This window comes from Schistocerca cancellata, chromosome 2 (assembly GCF_023864275.1).
Source record: "Schistocerca cancellata isolate TAMUIC-IGC-003103 chromosome 2, iqSchCanc2.1, whole genome shotgun sequence".
NCBI classification, from domain to species: domain Eukaryota; kingdom Metazoa; phylum Arthropoda; class Insecta; order Orthoptera; family Acrididae; genus Schistocerca; species Schistocerca cancellata.
This window is the reverse complement of record NC_064627.1, coordinates 1,023,296,246-1,023,312,790: the sequence shown is the minus strand read 5'-3', so window position 1 is coordinate 1,023,312,790 and position 16,545 is coordinate 1,023,296,246. Positions and strand designations below refer to the sequence as shown.

The window sequence follows — 16,545 nt, the reverse complement described above, 5'->3', positions numbered from 1 at the left end:
TCGTACATCTGGTTCTCTGCAGCTTGCAGAAATTGTGAATATGCCAGAGAGTAACTATTCGAAAAGAGTAGCTACTGTCGAACAATTAATTACTACTATGATATATGTTTAATGTATAAAAGCAACAAATGTTTTACAGGCATGCATAGTTGCTGTGATAAACAGTCTTACTGCTCATATTACATAGCGGATACGTGTATAGTTGAAAAAATATTGTTAGTCGCACTACGTGTACGTTAAATACATGGTTATCATGTGATGTAAGATAATAACGATAAAATGTTTTTCGTGTATATATGGTTCCCTAACAGAAAGTTATTTTTTTCCACTTGCTGCCCTTATTTTACGACCCACCACCTAACTGCTTACGGTGGGTCTTTATAGACCTCTTAGCCGCTGCGACCGGTGTACGGCCCTGATGTGGATTGTGAATTCCACATCGGCACCCGCATCCGGTCGCAGCGTTGCCCGTGTCCCGCCACGTGGAGGCGGGTCTTATTTTGATCTTATTTTGTTTGTTTATCTGTTAATTATTTTTCTTTTCATTTCATCTTTCTTTTCTTTTGTGTTTCTTTAGTTTTTGTTCTTTGGCACTGACCCAAAACGATTTAACAAAATTTTTTTTAAATGCTTTGAAATTTGGAAGAGAAATACAAAATGAATAGTTAGGAATGAAGAAGAAAAGGCAGGAAAGGAAGAAGTTCTAAGTCCCTCCACCATTGCGTGCTGTGGGTGAAAGCCTTGAAATTAAGAGTCAAGTCGTTGATCCATAGGCTCCAATACCATTTTATTCTTCGCTTATACCAGGAAGATCTATGCTAGACTAAGGCTATTACTAAACTAATTACACTATTTACAGGTTTAAAGTGCCACGTTTGCCCATGGCAACTGCGACGGTGCGCCGACACTGTCTATATCTATTCAAAGGTTTCGACTTATTCCAGTAATGTCCATTTTGTTGGCAATAGTTGTACTGGGTTTAGGATATCATTTCTAGACTTGGGATATATATGTCGAGTCGTTTGTTCTTAGTCCTCATTTCCATACTGTGGTGTCTGTCTAGGTGCTGCACATAGGTTTGTCGTCTATTCTACCTCTCACATCTGTAATCTTTGTGGCATTTGTGTGATATTTTTTCTGTAAGTGCGTTCAGTTCGTCCCTTAGTTCTGGTGTTCTAATGGCCCCGTATATGTGGCGTTCAGTTTGTATGTGTTATATCCCAAGTGTGTTCCTGTGGTGTCTGTATTTCCCGCAGAACAGGTTTGTGTGTTCGGGGGTTCCCACACCGCCGTGTGTACATCTGGATCTGTCTCTGAGACTCAGGCGGTTCAAGTGCGTGGGATAAAGTGCGTGCCCAGTCAAGAAATACACCATGCCGTGACTAGGGGCGGCATGTTTCATTCTTAACCTTTTCGTTATGTCCGGAAGAAATGTGTGTACTCTCCATCCCTTATCACTCATGCATTCTTCCTGCTATATGTCAGTTTTCCATTTTCTGGGGTCCCGCTTGTTATTCAGCGGCGAACCAGTTATTTTACTAACCTGACCTAGTCTATCCACCTTTAACCAGTACAAAGCGAACTGATATCTGATTGTAAAATCTAACGGGAAGATTCCGAGCACAGCAGACAGTGTTTCGACCGATGTCGCGCCAAAAGCCTCGGATAGTCTCGATAGAACGGTTCTCTGTCTTCGTCTGCCCACAGTTCTGTTTGTGAAGAGGTTGAGCCTGTGCGCCCATGTACTGGCCGCAAAATTCAGTACTGATTCGAAGAGTGTGCAGTGGTAGGTTCGTGTGCCTGACAGGGGGAGTCTGTATTGTCCTGAATTTATCCTTGCCAGTTTATGTAGTATTTTTTCTGCCTTGTCCGTTGTGGTTCTGATGTGTTTATGAAAGTTCAATTTTTCATCTATGAGTACGTCCAAGTAGCGGGTGACTTTGGATCTTCTTATGTTACTGTCTCCGATTTTTATTGATAGGTTTCATCTTAGCTGACCCTTCAATAATGTGTATGTTGTTTTGCTTCCCGCTATCTTGAGCTTGTTTGTGTCGCACCACCGCGTTACTGTGCTCAGTGTACCTCTCGCCTTTTCTTCTAGCTAGGCTCTTGTATTTGCTGTGATGACCCCAAGTAGGTCACCTGCATATGCGACTACTCCATCTGTCCTATCGTCCCCGTGCAGCAGTCGGAAGAGGGGTGCAATAGGTATGTTCCAGAAGATGGGCCCACAGATCGAACCGAGGGGGCAACCCTTGGTAATTTTCCTAATTACCTTCCGGTTGCCCGCACGCCAATCCACTACTCTATCCCTGCAATAGTCTAGTAGACTGTTATATAGGTCTGCGGGTACTTCCATTTGGCGTAACCTCAGAAACAGTGCTGGCCACCACAGGATATCAAATACCCTTGAGATGTCAACCATAATTGCCAATGAGTATGTGTTTGTGAAACTTCCTGGCAGATTAAAACTGTGTGCCCGACCGAGACTCGAACTCGGGACCTTTGCCTTTCGCAGGCAAGTGCTCTACCAACTGAGCTACCGAAGCACGACTCACGCCCGGTACTCACAGCTTTACTTCTGCCAGTACCTCGTCTCCTACCTTCCAAACTTTACAGAAGCTCTCCTGCGAACCTTGCAGAACTAGCACTCCTGAAAGAAAGGATATTGCGGAGACATGGCTTAGCCACAGCCTGGGGGATGTTTCCAGAATGAGATTTTCACTCTGCAGCGGAGTGTGCGCTGATATGAAACTTCCTGGCAGATTAAAACTGTGTGCCCGACCGAGACTCGAACTCGGGACCTTTGCCTTTCGCGGGCAAGTGCTCTACCAACTGAGCTACCGAAGCACGACTCACGCCCGGTACTCACAGCTTTACTTCTGCCAGTACCTCGTCTCCTACCTTCCAAACTTTACAGAAGCTCTCCTGCGAACCTTGCAGAACTAGCACTCCTGAAAGAAAGGATATTGCGGAGACATGGCTTAGCCACAGCCTGGGGGATGTTTCCAGAATGAGATTTTCACTCTGCAGCGGAGTGTGCGCTGATATGAAACCTCCTGCAGATATGAAACCTCCTTGCAGAACTAGCACTCCTGAAAGAAAGGATATTGCGGAGACATGGCTTAGCCACAGCCTGGGGGATGTTTCCAGAATGAGATTTTCACTCTGCAGCGGAGTGTGCGCTGATATGAAACCTCCTGGCAGATTAAAACTGTGTGCCCGACCGAGACTCGAACTCGGGACCTTTGCCTTTCGCGGGCAAGTGCTCTACCAACTGAGCTACCGAAGCACGACTCACGCCCGGTACTCACAGCTTTACTTCTGCCAGTACCTCGTCTCCTACCTTCCAAACTTTACAGAAGCTCTCCTGCGAACCTTGCAGAACTAGCACTCCTGAAAGAAAGGATATTGCGGAGACATGGCTTAGCCACAGCCTGGGGGATGTTTTCTGCAAGGTTCGCAGGAGAGCTTCTGTAAAGTTTGGAAGGTAGGAGACGAGGTACTGGCAGAAGTAAAGCTGTGAGTACCGGGCGTGAGTCGTGCTTCGGTAGCTCAGTTGGTAGAGCACTTGCCCGCGAAAGGCAAAGGTCCCGAGTTCGAGTCTCGGTCGGGCACACAGTTTTAATCTGCCAGGAGGTTTCATATCAGCGCACACTCCGCTGCAGAGTGAAAATCTCATTCTGGAAACATCCCCCAGGCTGTGGCTAAGCCATGTCTCCGCAATATCCTTTCTTTCAGGAGTGCTAGTTCTGCAAGGTTCGCAGGAGAGCTTCTGTAAAGTTTGGAAGGTAGGAGACGAGGTACTGGCAGAAGTAAAGCTGTGAGTACCGGGCGTGAGTCGTGCTTCGGTAGCTCAGTTGGTAGAGCACTTGCCCGCGAAAGGCAAAGGTCCCGAGTTCGAGTCTCGGTCGGGCACACAGTTTTAATCTGCCAGGAAGTTTCATATCAGCGCACACTCCGCTGCAGAGTGAAAATCTCATTCTGGAAACATCCCCCAGGCTGTGGCTAAGCCATGTCTCCGCAATATCCTTTCTTTCAGGAGTGCTAGTTCTGCAAGGTTCGCAGGAGAGCTTCTGTAAAGTTTGGAAGGTAGGAGACGAGGTACTGGCAGAAGTAAAGCTGTGAGTACCGGGCGTGAGTCGTGCTTCGGTAGCTCAGTTGGTAGAGCACTTGCCCGCGAAAGGCAAAGGTCCCGTGTTCGAGTCTCGGTCGGGCACACAGTTTTAATCTGCCAGGAAGTTTCATATCAGCGCACACTCCGCTGCAGAGTGAAAATCTCATTCTGGAAACATCCCCCAGGCTGTGGCTAAGCCATGTCTCCGCAATATCCTTTCTTTCAGGAGTACTAGTTCTGCAAGGTTCGCAGGAGAGCTTCTGTAAAGTTTGGAAGGTAGGAGACGAGGTACTGGCAGAAGTAAAGCTGTGAGTACCGGACGTGAGTCGTGGTTCGGTAGCTCAGTTGGTAGAGCACTTGCCCGCGAAAGGCAAAGGTCCCGAGTTCGAGTCTCGGTCGGGCACACAGTTTTAATCTGCCAGGAAGTTTCATATCAGCGCACACTCCGCTGCAGAGTGAAAATCTCATTCTGGAGTATGTGTTTGTATTTTGTGTAATTTCAAGAGCTCTGTTAATTGCGTCATCAATGCTTTCACCTTTTCTAAATCAAAATTGGTGTGGGCTTAGTCCCAGTAGAGCTCTGTGTGCCTGCAGGCGGTCACACAGCAGTCGCTACTGGATTTTTGCCCCGATGTTTATGAGACATATGGGTCAATAGTATTTTGGATCTGAAAGATCTCTGTCTGCTGATTTTCGTATGATTACTGCATTTGAGAGTTTCCAGATTGTCGGTACTCGGCCTGACCGTAACGCGTAATTTAGTAATTCTGTTAAGTATGGGGTGATCTGTGGTGCTAGCCTCTTTAGTACTTCCCCATGGATCCTGTCCAGTCCAGGTGCTTTCTTGTTTTTTAACTCTCTTATTGCTACCGCACCTTCGTCGTGCGCAACGGGAACTGTGACATTATTCGTATTATACGGTGTGTGTAGTTCATTCCTTAATGCAGTCTGTTCCTGTGTGCCTGTGTCTATGACATTCTCCAGGAGGAATTTGTTCTGCAGATGTTGCACTGCGTTTCTCCAACCCGTTGTCATTGAACCTTCATCCTGCCGTAGCATGCCTAGTACCATGGGGTTTTGATTTTGTCTGTCATTATCTTGTATTGTTTCCCCCAGATGCTTTGTTGTGTGTGGTCACATAATTTTCCCAGTGTTGTTTCCTGGTTTGTAGTAGGATCCTTTTGAAAAGGTCTTTGGCTTCCCCATTTGCAGCAAGTCTTATTAGTTTGTCCCTTTTGTATCCAGGTCTTTTGAAACAGTTTTCGTTTCCTTGTCATGTTTCATGGTGTTTCCCAATGTCTGCTGTTTGTGATCTTTGGTATGACTATTTCTTGCGCGCTTTTTGAATTATGTCTGCTAGTTTGTGTGCCCGAACAGACATAATTAAAAAAGCGCAAGAAATAGCCACACCAAAGATCCCAAACAGCAAAAGGTATGCTAGGTTTTCACAAAACGGCAGGAAGCAAATCGACAAGTACAGTAGTGCGTATCGCGAAGAAGCCCGGGAGGGGCCCGCGGGCCACGCGGTGCGTTAGGCAGCTGTTGCCGCTGCGTCTGCCGGTTGTCGCTAAGCGTAGTTCCCAGACACCAGTACTCACACTGTGCGACAGAGTGTGCTGATGTTTTGAGTTTCTTTGTCAAGTTCAGTCGCTTCAGACAGTCATTATTGCAAATGGGCCGAGTCCGAGGCTTTCCCTGCCCATATATCGCTGGGCGCGGTCCGCAGACAGAAATACCGTGCAAGTGTCTTCTGTACTGTGTGACTGAGTGTTCGGGTGTTTTGTTTTGAGTTTTCAGTCGAGTTTCCATTCGGTATGGTGTACACGGGTGTTTCTTGTGTTGAACTATGCCAAAACAGTATCGTGCGTGGAATGTTGGCATGAATTCATACGAAAATGTCCCGATGTTAATGTTCCCAATGATTCGGCGATACGCGGATTAGTGAAGAAATTTCAAGAGACTGGATCTGTGTTACACAATCGATGGCCGGGAGAAGCTAGTGTTTTAACCAATCTCTGCGCCGTGTATTTTACTGGGTGGTTAATAGCCCCTACTTTTTAAGCAACAAGACAACAAAGCAGTTTCCTTAAAAGAAAATTTTAATAGCATTCGGTGGCTGGTGAAAAGATAAGCAGAGCGAGGAAACACGAGGAAGCACACATGTCAGTATCTGCAGTTAAACGTTCTGCCGAACTATCCGGAAAATATACTCTGTGCGTCACATTTGTGACACCGAGATACCATCTAGATATATAACAGGGGTGAGGTATAGGTGCACTTTGACGTAGCATCAACCGCAACTCTATATTTTTACGAAATGGATAGACACGTTTACTGTACTCTAACGCCCTCAAAAGACGGTTAATACAGCCCTCTTCCCCCCCCCCCCCCCCCGACCCCTTTCGCTGTCCACCACGCCATCTCTTTTCATGAGAAAACTGAATGAAGTTCAAATGTAAACTTGTCCATGAGATGATACTCATCATGTGTCGTTGGTTTCCATCACCTCCTGCGTCCTAATGCCATTGACCATTACCAATTTTTCGGCTTATTAAGAGCAAGAGGTTGACAAGGAGTTTTGTCCACTCCTCCGCCGTCTTTGACGAGACCATTGGTAGAACGAAGACAACTCCTTATAGCTCGAGTCTTCGGCCACCATTGGTGATAATTTGTATTCGAAGGTTAAGAGTAATTGGGCTAAAACCAGGGACCCAGGAGGTCGCAAAACGTTTTCGTGCAAAAAATTACGTTTATAGATAAGGTGAAGTGTTAACTCGCTAGTCAAACTTATAATAGCGTTATTTAGTTGCACATGACAACTTCCGGTGTATAATAGCGTAACGAGCGTAATACAGAACGACACAAAAGTAAAGTAATAACCAAAACAGACATGAACTGATTTTAGCTTTAGTTTCATTAAAATAAAATTCTTCTTCCTACCGAACAGGCCTCGAAAGGCCCAACGGTAGTGGTCGACCTGCAGACGTCACTGAATGGGGATACGGAGGGACATACGGTCAGCATACCGCTCTCGAGGCGGTTGTCAGTTTTCGTGACCGGAGCCACTACTCCTCAGTCAAGTAGCTCTTCACAAGGGCTGAGTGCACCCCCACTTCTCAACAGCGATCGGCAGACGTATTCGTTCGCCCATCCGAGTGGTAGCCTAAATTCGGTGATCCGAGGGAACAGGTGTTACCACTGCTGCAAAGCCTTTGGCTCATTAGAATAAGTATTATTTAAAAGAGACTGGCATTTTTCATAACAGATTAAAAGTACCCAGTGGTGATGGTACAAAGGGGGTAACATGTCTGGGCATTTATAAACAATACTTCGTGCATAATAGGCGGACCTGATTTCCCTTAATCCTCTTCTATTTTTGGAGCTCTTCCCCACCTCTGGGCCAATGGCCTTGCCGCCGTAGTAAGACCGGCTCCCGTCAGACCACCGAAGTTAATCGCTGTCGGGCGTGGGTAACACTTGGATGGGACACCGTCTGAGTCTTCCGAGTCCTGTTGGCAAGCGGGATGCACTCAGCCCTTGTGAGACCAATTGAGGAGCTACTTGACTGAGAAGTAGCGGCACAGGTCACGAAAACTGACAACGGCCGGGAGAACGGTGTGCTGGCCACATGCCCCTCCGTAACCGGGTCCGCGACGCCTCCGCGCTGAATACCGACACGGCGGCCGGTCGCTACCGTTGGGCCTAAAACGCCTTTTCGGATGGTGTTTTCCTTCCCATCTCTGAGTAGAAGAATCTTACCGTCTGTGAAACTCAGGCATTATTTTTATCCCTTTGTCCATTAGTAAACAATACAGTCTGTCTTGTAGAAGCCTCTTGTTTAAGGGGCTCCGGAAAGGCTCAAAATCATGAAAAGCTCAATTTTTACTTTTTTGCGTTTTCTGAATCTGCAGGCTATTACCTTTTAATAGATATATAATTTATTCAATTCCGAAGACTACAACTATTTTTAATTTTTTTTTGAAATGTGTTCTACATGGGCGTGACCCACTGTGGCGCTGTTAAACTGCTGTCAAATGGTGTTATTATTAACGTCCGTGTACATCAGGTACATTTTAGTGATGTGAGATAAAGTATGTGTTGTGGCTAACCTGTAATGGTTCAATATATATCGCTGGTGTGATTGTCGATTGTTTCATGTTTATTTACTCTGTCGTTATCTCGAAAATATTCGTAATTAATTCTGTTTCTTTGAGCCTCTGTTTTGTTGAAGTATAATAATGAGTAAAAGTAAAGTTATTAGAAATCCTCTGAAGGCTTTTAAGAAAAGGAGAAATGTTGGAAAGCCAAAGGTATGTGTTATTACTGTAAATAATAAGATTCTAACATGGTACGAGCGATGCTTGCGTTAGACAAGGAACGCCTTCGGGCTGCAGACAGGGCTGTAAAGAGTCTAGAAATACAAGCAAGAGTAAACAGGAGGAGGAACAAGAGGAAGCTGGAGGAGGAGTTTGCAGAGGATGAAGATAATCGACCCTATGGACCTGGAATGCACTAAAAAGTTAATCCAATCTTTGTCGCTCGATTCCCAAAACTTTTATTTTCTCATACTAATTACATGTTTTCTAAGGATCTTCCAAACATATTTGTTTCAAACTTTCAGTAAATGTTACACAGTACCTTCTGCATAATTTAACACAGCCTTTTTCCAAAAAACTGTATATTTTTGAATATATAAATAAAAAATTGCAAAAAAATGTTGTGAATTTTCATTACAATTGAAAAAAAATCGTCTTTAATAACTGAACTAAAATTTTGTAAAATCCCTGTGTTAAGTTGTAGCCCATATTCCAATAAATAATCTATAAAAAGTTCAACTTCCTACCTCAAATACTTTGTGAGGAAAGATGTAATTTATAAGCGTTGTTTTAACATTGCAAGTATAGGGCGTTCCGGAGCCCCTTAAGATATAATAAATTTATAAATCATCTGCCGATACAGTCTAATTCTTGTCCAATGTCTATCGTCAAAAGCTTTCTGGGAGTCTGTAGAACACATACATGACGTCTTTCCTTTGTCATAAATTTCCTTTCTGGGATGCGTAAGAGCCCCTTACTGTCTTCGCCCTTGCATCTCTTTCAATTCCAAATTGCTCCTCAGCCAGCTTTTCTTCCTTTTCTGTTTTCCTGTGCAGTGTTCACGATTCTTGACATTATACTGGCAATGTGAGAAATGAGGCTGATGGTTCTGTGGTGTCTCCGTTTTCTTCTATATTGGCCCATGGCTGAGGAATTCGTTACTGTAAGCAGATAATCTTCGGACTGTTTCGAAATTCCGTACGTTTTATTATATACTCTCACGTATTTCCTTAGTCTTCCCTCGTGCAGACATTTCTATATGTCAGTTCGGGATTTTGACTGCTTCATTTATTATTTTAATGATTATCTCTTCATTTCATCGTTCACTTAAACACTGTCAGTTGATTTTTGGCGAGTGGCCATTATTCAGTACTTCCTGGAACGACAAACTCAGCCCAGAATTGACAAAGGAATTTAGCGTAAATATAGTAATACAGTTTTGTCAAAATACGTAGAAAATATTTTTTTTTAATTTGAATTCTTATAGAAACCTACGCTGCAGCGATACATTACAGCCTCATGACTCCATCTCATAACAATGGTTGTGGAGTAACATCCACTCATGAGATTTCATTTTACGAGAGTTCATATAAAAGTATTGTATCGTTTATGACGACGCAATATTGAGGAATTAGTGTTAGTTTTCTTTGTCATACACAACAGTGTTATTCTTCACTTTGCTGGATATTCCAGGGAGCACTTTATGATGTTCACTCATAGAAATCTGCTGATAGTGCACAAGTGCCTAAATTAAATAAATATTCGTTTTACAAATTTTTAACGTTCTTTATTTTCCCATTACCCTTTTGGCTCAAAAATATTAAATGTGTTTTTATTCTGGAAGATAATTTTTTTCCACACGACATGTATCTTCATGTGAGAATGAGAGGTACAGATATAATACATAGACCTGATTGTTGCTTGAAATGAAACATGTTTGTTGTCATTTCTTCCTTTCCCCAGATTTGCATATGCAGTAATCACTTAATTTCGTTGCGTTTTCATATTAAATACAAAAGATTATTTTCTGATTTCATTTCCCAAACAATATTTTATTCATCAAATTAGTTGTACCAAATTATAGTCATTTTGTTTCTCAAGCAATATTTTATTCGTTAACTGAGTTGTACCAAATTGTACTCTGGTTTATTCGTACTGACTGAGTGACAACAAATAACCTATTTCCATAGGCAGGCTAAATGTACCAGTACTAAATTCTCCAGCTCATACATTATTACATTATTGTTTTTGAAATTTTACGTCTACCTAACATAGTACAGGGTGAGTCAAAAAGAAATTTACAACTTTGGTATGACACATAAATTTCTTGAGATAAGTTGCAGAACCGGTAGATGTGTCATTTTGTAGCAAATAACCTCACATATCACATAAAAGCGTAAAGTGTCGTTTTGATTCGATGTAATTACCATTTGTGATGCGGCAGTATCTAATCATCAACATGCGGCCAACTGATGTTCACCGTTCTCAACAAAGTTCTTGTGGCACGAGTAAATTGTAGGCCTGACTGGAGCGTCTTTAGTGTATTCCGTGCGAAATTTACATTGAACAATTGTTTCAGGGTTCATTTCATAAAACCAAAAGACACAGTGATTATGTTCTGCACCAGTGTAAGTCGTCATTTTAACTATGCACTGTGATGGCGCTCCTGGTGGTTGAATGACTCACATTCACTATATGAATCAAATTTGAGGTTGTCTGCTACAGAATGAAACATATACCGATACTGTAAGTTATCTCAGTACATTTCTTAATCTTTAATTAACTGTAATTCCAGTATCGAAACTACCTTCACACAATTCTTTTTTATCTCTTCGATGATATGGACGACCATAGTAAAATACATGTTGTCTTTTTTTGTATTTAGGCTACCTTTTTTGCAGTCACAGTTAGACAAGTATCATAGGTTAAATACTGTCTTTAGCAGCTGTAATAGAAGTCTCGTTTTGACTCTACATGTTTTACTTTATTTCAAAGCATCCCCTGTGGTCTGTATAACAGTTCGACTATCTTACAGATTTGTTTGTCAAGACAACAAGATAAAAAGATAACAAAATTGCACTCATTTTTCAATTAAATACATATTGATATGAAATTTTACATTTTCTATCATAAAACAGGCCAGAAATTTTGTTGTTATTAAACCAAGAGCTCTAACAGTATTTCTCCCCACGACTCACAATTTCATAAGAAATAATTTTTGTCATTTTATTATTATTATTATTATTATTATTATTATTTGAACTTTTCCTCATTACAGAGGCTTATCTCCAACATAATAATTTACTCGGAAATTACATTACAAAGAATAAACGTTCTGAAATTATATTTTCAAAATATTCCTTCAGGTATTTCGATCTTGTGTGTCCTCTTCCTCTGCGCCCATTCTCCTCATTGTGTGCTGTTCATTTTGGAGCCAGGTGGTCATAGGTCGTCCTCTTATTCTTCTCCCCTCAGGTTCCCACTCCAGTATCAATTTTGGTATTCTGGCTTTCTCCATTCGTCGTACATGCCCGTACCACTGTAATTTCTTCCTATCCATTACGTCATATATTTTTTCTTTTATTTCCATTCTCTTATTTTTTTCGGTGTTCCTTATCTTTTCTTTCCCGGAGATTCTTGCCGATCTTCTCCAGAAGTCCATCTCTAGAGCTTGTAATTTTTTAATGTGCTTCAGGTTAATTGTCCAGGTCTCCGTTCCATACAGAGCCACACTCTCTAATATGGATTTGTATATTAATTTTTTGGTTCTGCTCATTACATTCCTGCTTCATAAGACTGAGTTAAGAATCCCAATGACCTTCCATCCGCTACTACTTCTTTTATTGATTTCTGACTGATTTGCCCTCGATTTCTAAAACCGATCCCAATCAACAGGAGGTGTTTAGCTTTTTGATTTTGTTTCCTTCAATGTATAGCTCATCTGAATCATTAGTCAAGTATTCTGTTTTTTGGTAATTAATCTTCAAACACCAGGTTTTGTATGCTACTGCCAGTTGATTGCACATATAGTTAGCATCCTCCCCATCTTGTGCTACGAGTACTTGGTCATCGGCAAACAATAAATGATGTAGGTAAACTCCATCTCTTATTTCTAATCCCATACCATTACATTTACGCGATCATGTTCTAAGACTAATATCTATATAGGTTTTAAATAATGATGGTAACATGGGACAGCCCTGTAAAAGGCCTTTGCTTCTTCTAAATTTCTGTGAAAGTTTATTACCGACTTTCACTTGGCAAATGTTTTCTTTATACATCTGTTGTATTATTTTAATCAAGGAAGGGTTTATGTTTGCCATTTTTTAAAACACATAATTTCAAAAATTTTGACTAGCTCTTTACAATGATCGTTTCCACAAAACTTGTTGGCACACAGAAACTCTTCTCTCTGCTAGTGTCTGAACCTGACAGAATTTTTCTTTATGAAATATCTTTCTTACTGAACTCAGCTATTTGAATATACTTTATTACATTAATGAAGATGAAGCAGCAATAAAGTTCTCTAAGGTAATTCGGATTATTGATCATAAGCTAAAGTTTACAGAATGATTCTAATCTCTAACATATTTTCTCCAGCTGTGGACTCATACAGAAGGATATTCTAGACTTTCAATGAGTTAGTCATATGTATGATGAGTATTGAGTGAAATGGATAATCTGGAGTTAATATTTCGTGATCATGGGCTGGAAATAAATAAATAAAGAACGAAGTATTTCCTTTGGAATCATACCAGCACACAGAGCTGTATCCATACGATCCTGTACCCCTGGCAGAACTGCCATTGTTTCAAGCCCTACCCCCAATACCTCCCCCTCCACCGCATAATGCTACCTTTTTGTAATTTTTATATGCAGATTTACAGAGTTCTATACTTTTAAAAGCATGGTTAATAAAGCTGAAGTACTATCGCAAAATATTACTTAAACTACTTCCTGTTTTACTACAGCAAGTAAAATACAAACTGTATAAAATTTCTTTAAAAAATTGAAAGTAAATTATTTTAATGGCAATTACTGTACTTTGGTTTTAGTATGATGTGCAATAAAGAACATATTTCATTTGCTCCTCAGGAATTCTTAATAGTGCTTTAATTATTAATTAAATACAAGAAAATGGGTTATAAAATTTGCGAAATATCCCTTTCTAGGAATTGTGTTTTTATTATAATTTTACTTCGTATTTTCTTGCTGTGAGCTTAGCAAACTCTTTGTTTATGTTAATAGCTGAGTTGTATACCCTGTTGAGTATAACTAAATTTAATGGTCTACTTTCATCCTTTCCGTTATCTTTAACTTGCTGGAACAGCGTTCATGAGATATTGGAGTCGCTGTAGTAGTAGTAGTAGTAGAAGTAGTAGCTTTATTCATCCGTAGATCTCCTTTTACAAGGATATAGGACATGTCAAAAAATTTACTAGTTTAGACCAATTTGAAATAAGCTAATTCGTATACACATATATTTAAAGACTTCTAGTTAGAGGCCATCATTAGATTTACTCCTGGTTTACAATACTTTTCTTACAAATAACTTATTAAATAATGTAATGCCACACTGTTCACTCATATCTCTCTATCAGTCACTTCACACACTATACGCTCATTGTTTCATAACACTTCATTCACTACACACACACACACACACACACACACACACACACAGGTGAGCCCTGGGCCATTTTCTGTACCGCATCTTCGCATGTGATATCCTAAAAACTGACAGCATCCCTCCACAATGATAGATGTTGAGCTCAGAAAGAGGAAGAGGTGTTAGTACTGTGCTATGCATACCTTGGGGGTAAATATTTCTAGAAAGGAAAGAAGAAGGGTTTTATGATCATTATTATTATTATTATTATTTATTTGTGTAACACTTTTTTATCAAACCCCTACTCTGTTTTATCTATGTAATCCTTGAATGTATAAAATGTATTGCATAAAAGATACTTTTTAGCTGCCTTTTTAAATAAGTGTATTTTTGCAATTTCTTTAATCTCTGGCGTTATCATAAACGTTATCAAAAGCTGTTTCGACAGTACTCATCAGCCCTTTCATCTGTAACATGAAAGCAGCTGCTCTGTTAACTCGGTCTGCGGTATCAACATCTCTGCTATATTTGACACCAAAATGAGCTGCATATTTTCCTATATAAGATACAGGACGTTCACTTAAGGCATTTCCTAACAGAAAATTAAAGTTATATGAGGCTAACGACTTGTCCCGTTTTGCGGTGGTAGCATTAAGAACCTACGGCCAAACGACTTGATTGGTGTAGCGTTAATAAGTTTTGCATCACCCCGGTTTCCAGAACTCCTGAAGGTAGACATTGACTGTGGATATTGTATCGCAGACACAGTCCCTTTGAGTGTTCAGAGATGTCACTAAACCCGCCGATGAGTGTCGCATATGCATTCAACCAGACAATCGTCGGAGACCTGTTTGGAGGCAACCGGGTAAGGCTGAACGCCTTAGACACACTGTTCAGCAAGTGCAGCAAGGTGGAGGTTCCCTGATGTTTTGGGGAGGCATTATGGGGAGCCGACGTACTCCGCTGGTGGTCATGAAAGGCGCCGTAACGGCTGTACGGTACGTGAATGCCATTCTCTGACCGCTAGTGCAACCATATTGCCGGCATATTAGCGCGGCCTTCGGCTTCATGGATGACAATTCGTGCCCCCATCGTGCACATCCTGTGAATGACTTCCTTCAGGATAATGGCGTCTCTCGACTAGAGTGGCCAGCATGTTCTGCGGATATGAACCCTATCGAACTTGCCTGTGATAGATTGAAAAGGGCTGTTTATGGACGATATGACCCACCAACCACTGAGGGATCTATGCCGAATCGCCGTTGAGGAGTGGGACAATCTGGACCATCAATGCCTTGATGAACTTGTGGGCAGTATGGCACGACGAATACAGGCATGCATCAATGAAAGAGGACGTGCTACTGGGTTGTAGAGGTACCGGAGCGTACAGCAATCTGGACCACCACCTCTGAAGGTATCGCTATATGGTGGTACAACATGCAGTATGTGGTTTTCATGAGCAATAAAAAGGGTGGAAATGATGTTTACGTTGTTCCCTATTCCAGTTTTCTGTACAGGTTCCGGAACTCTTGGAACCGAGGTGATGCAAGACTTTTCTTGATGTGTATATGTCTACAGGGTGGTCCACTGATAGTGACCGGGCCAAATAACTCACGAAATAAGCATCAAACGAGAAACTACAGAGAACGGAACTCGTCTAGCTTGAAGGGGGAAACCAGATGTCGCTATGGTTGGCCCGCTACATGGCACTGCCATAGGTCAAACGGATATCAACTGCGTTTTTTTTAATAGGAACCCTCCATTTTTTTTACATATTCGTGTAGTCGCCACTTCGGCGACTTGCGCGTCGATGGGGATGAAATGATGATATTTACAGGTAATCACGCTGTAACAGCATGCGTCCTCAGAAATGATAAGTTCACAAAGATACGTGTATCACATTGGAACAACCGAAATAAAATGTTCAAACGTACCGACGTTCTGTATTTTAATTTAAAAAAAACTACCTCTTACCAACTGTTCGTCTAAAATTGTGGGCCATATGTTTGTGACGATATGACCCACCAACTAACTAGAACATTCATATTTCCTTGCGTACTACACGAATATGTAATAAAAAATTGGGGTTACTATTTAAAAAAACGCAGTTGACACCCGTTTCACCTATGGCAGCGCCATCTAGAGGGGCCAATAGCGCCATGTGGCCCCCCCCTTCAAGCTAGACAAGTTTCGTTCATTGTAGTTTTTTCGTTTGACGCTTATATCGTGAGATCTTTGACCAACATATATATATATATATATATATATATATATATATATATATATATATATATCTACACTCCTGGAAATTGAAATAAGAACACCGTGAATTCATTGTCCCAGGAAGGGGAAACTTTATTGACACATTCCTGGGGTCAGATACATCACATGATCACACTGACAGAACCACAGGCACATAGACACAGGCAACAGAGCATGCACAATGTCGGCACTAGTACAGTGTATATCCACCTTTCGCAGCAATGCAGGCTGCTATTCTCCCATGGAGACGATCGTAGAGATGCTGGATGTAGTCCTGTGGAACGGCTTACCATGCCATTTCCACCTGGCGCCTCAGTTGGACCAGCGTTCGTGCTGGACGTGCAGACCGCGTGAGACGACGCTTCATCCAGCCCCAAACATGCTCAATGGGGGGCAGATCCGGAGATCTTGCTGGCTAGGGTAGTTGACTTACACCTTCTAGAGCACGTTGGGTGGCACGG

The 16,545-nt window shown here is 41.7% G+C and overlaps 1 non-coding gene across 1 annotated transcript; it reads left to right on the top strand.

The window, feature by feature from the left end:
* Positions 1-4,447: 4,447 nt before the first annotated feature.
* Trnas-cga (transfer RNA serine (anticodon CGA)) lies at positions 4,448-4,522 on the top strand. Its single transcript has one exon. It is a non-coding gene; the product is annotated as a tRNA-Ser (tRNA).
* Positions 4,523-16,545: the final 12,023 nt, after the last annotated feature.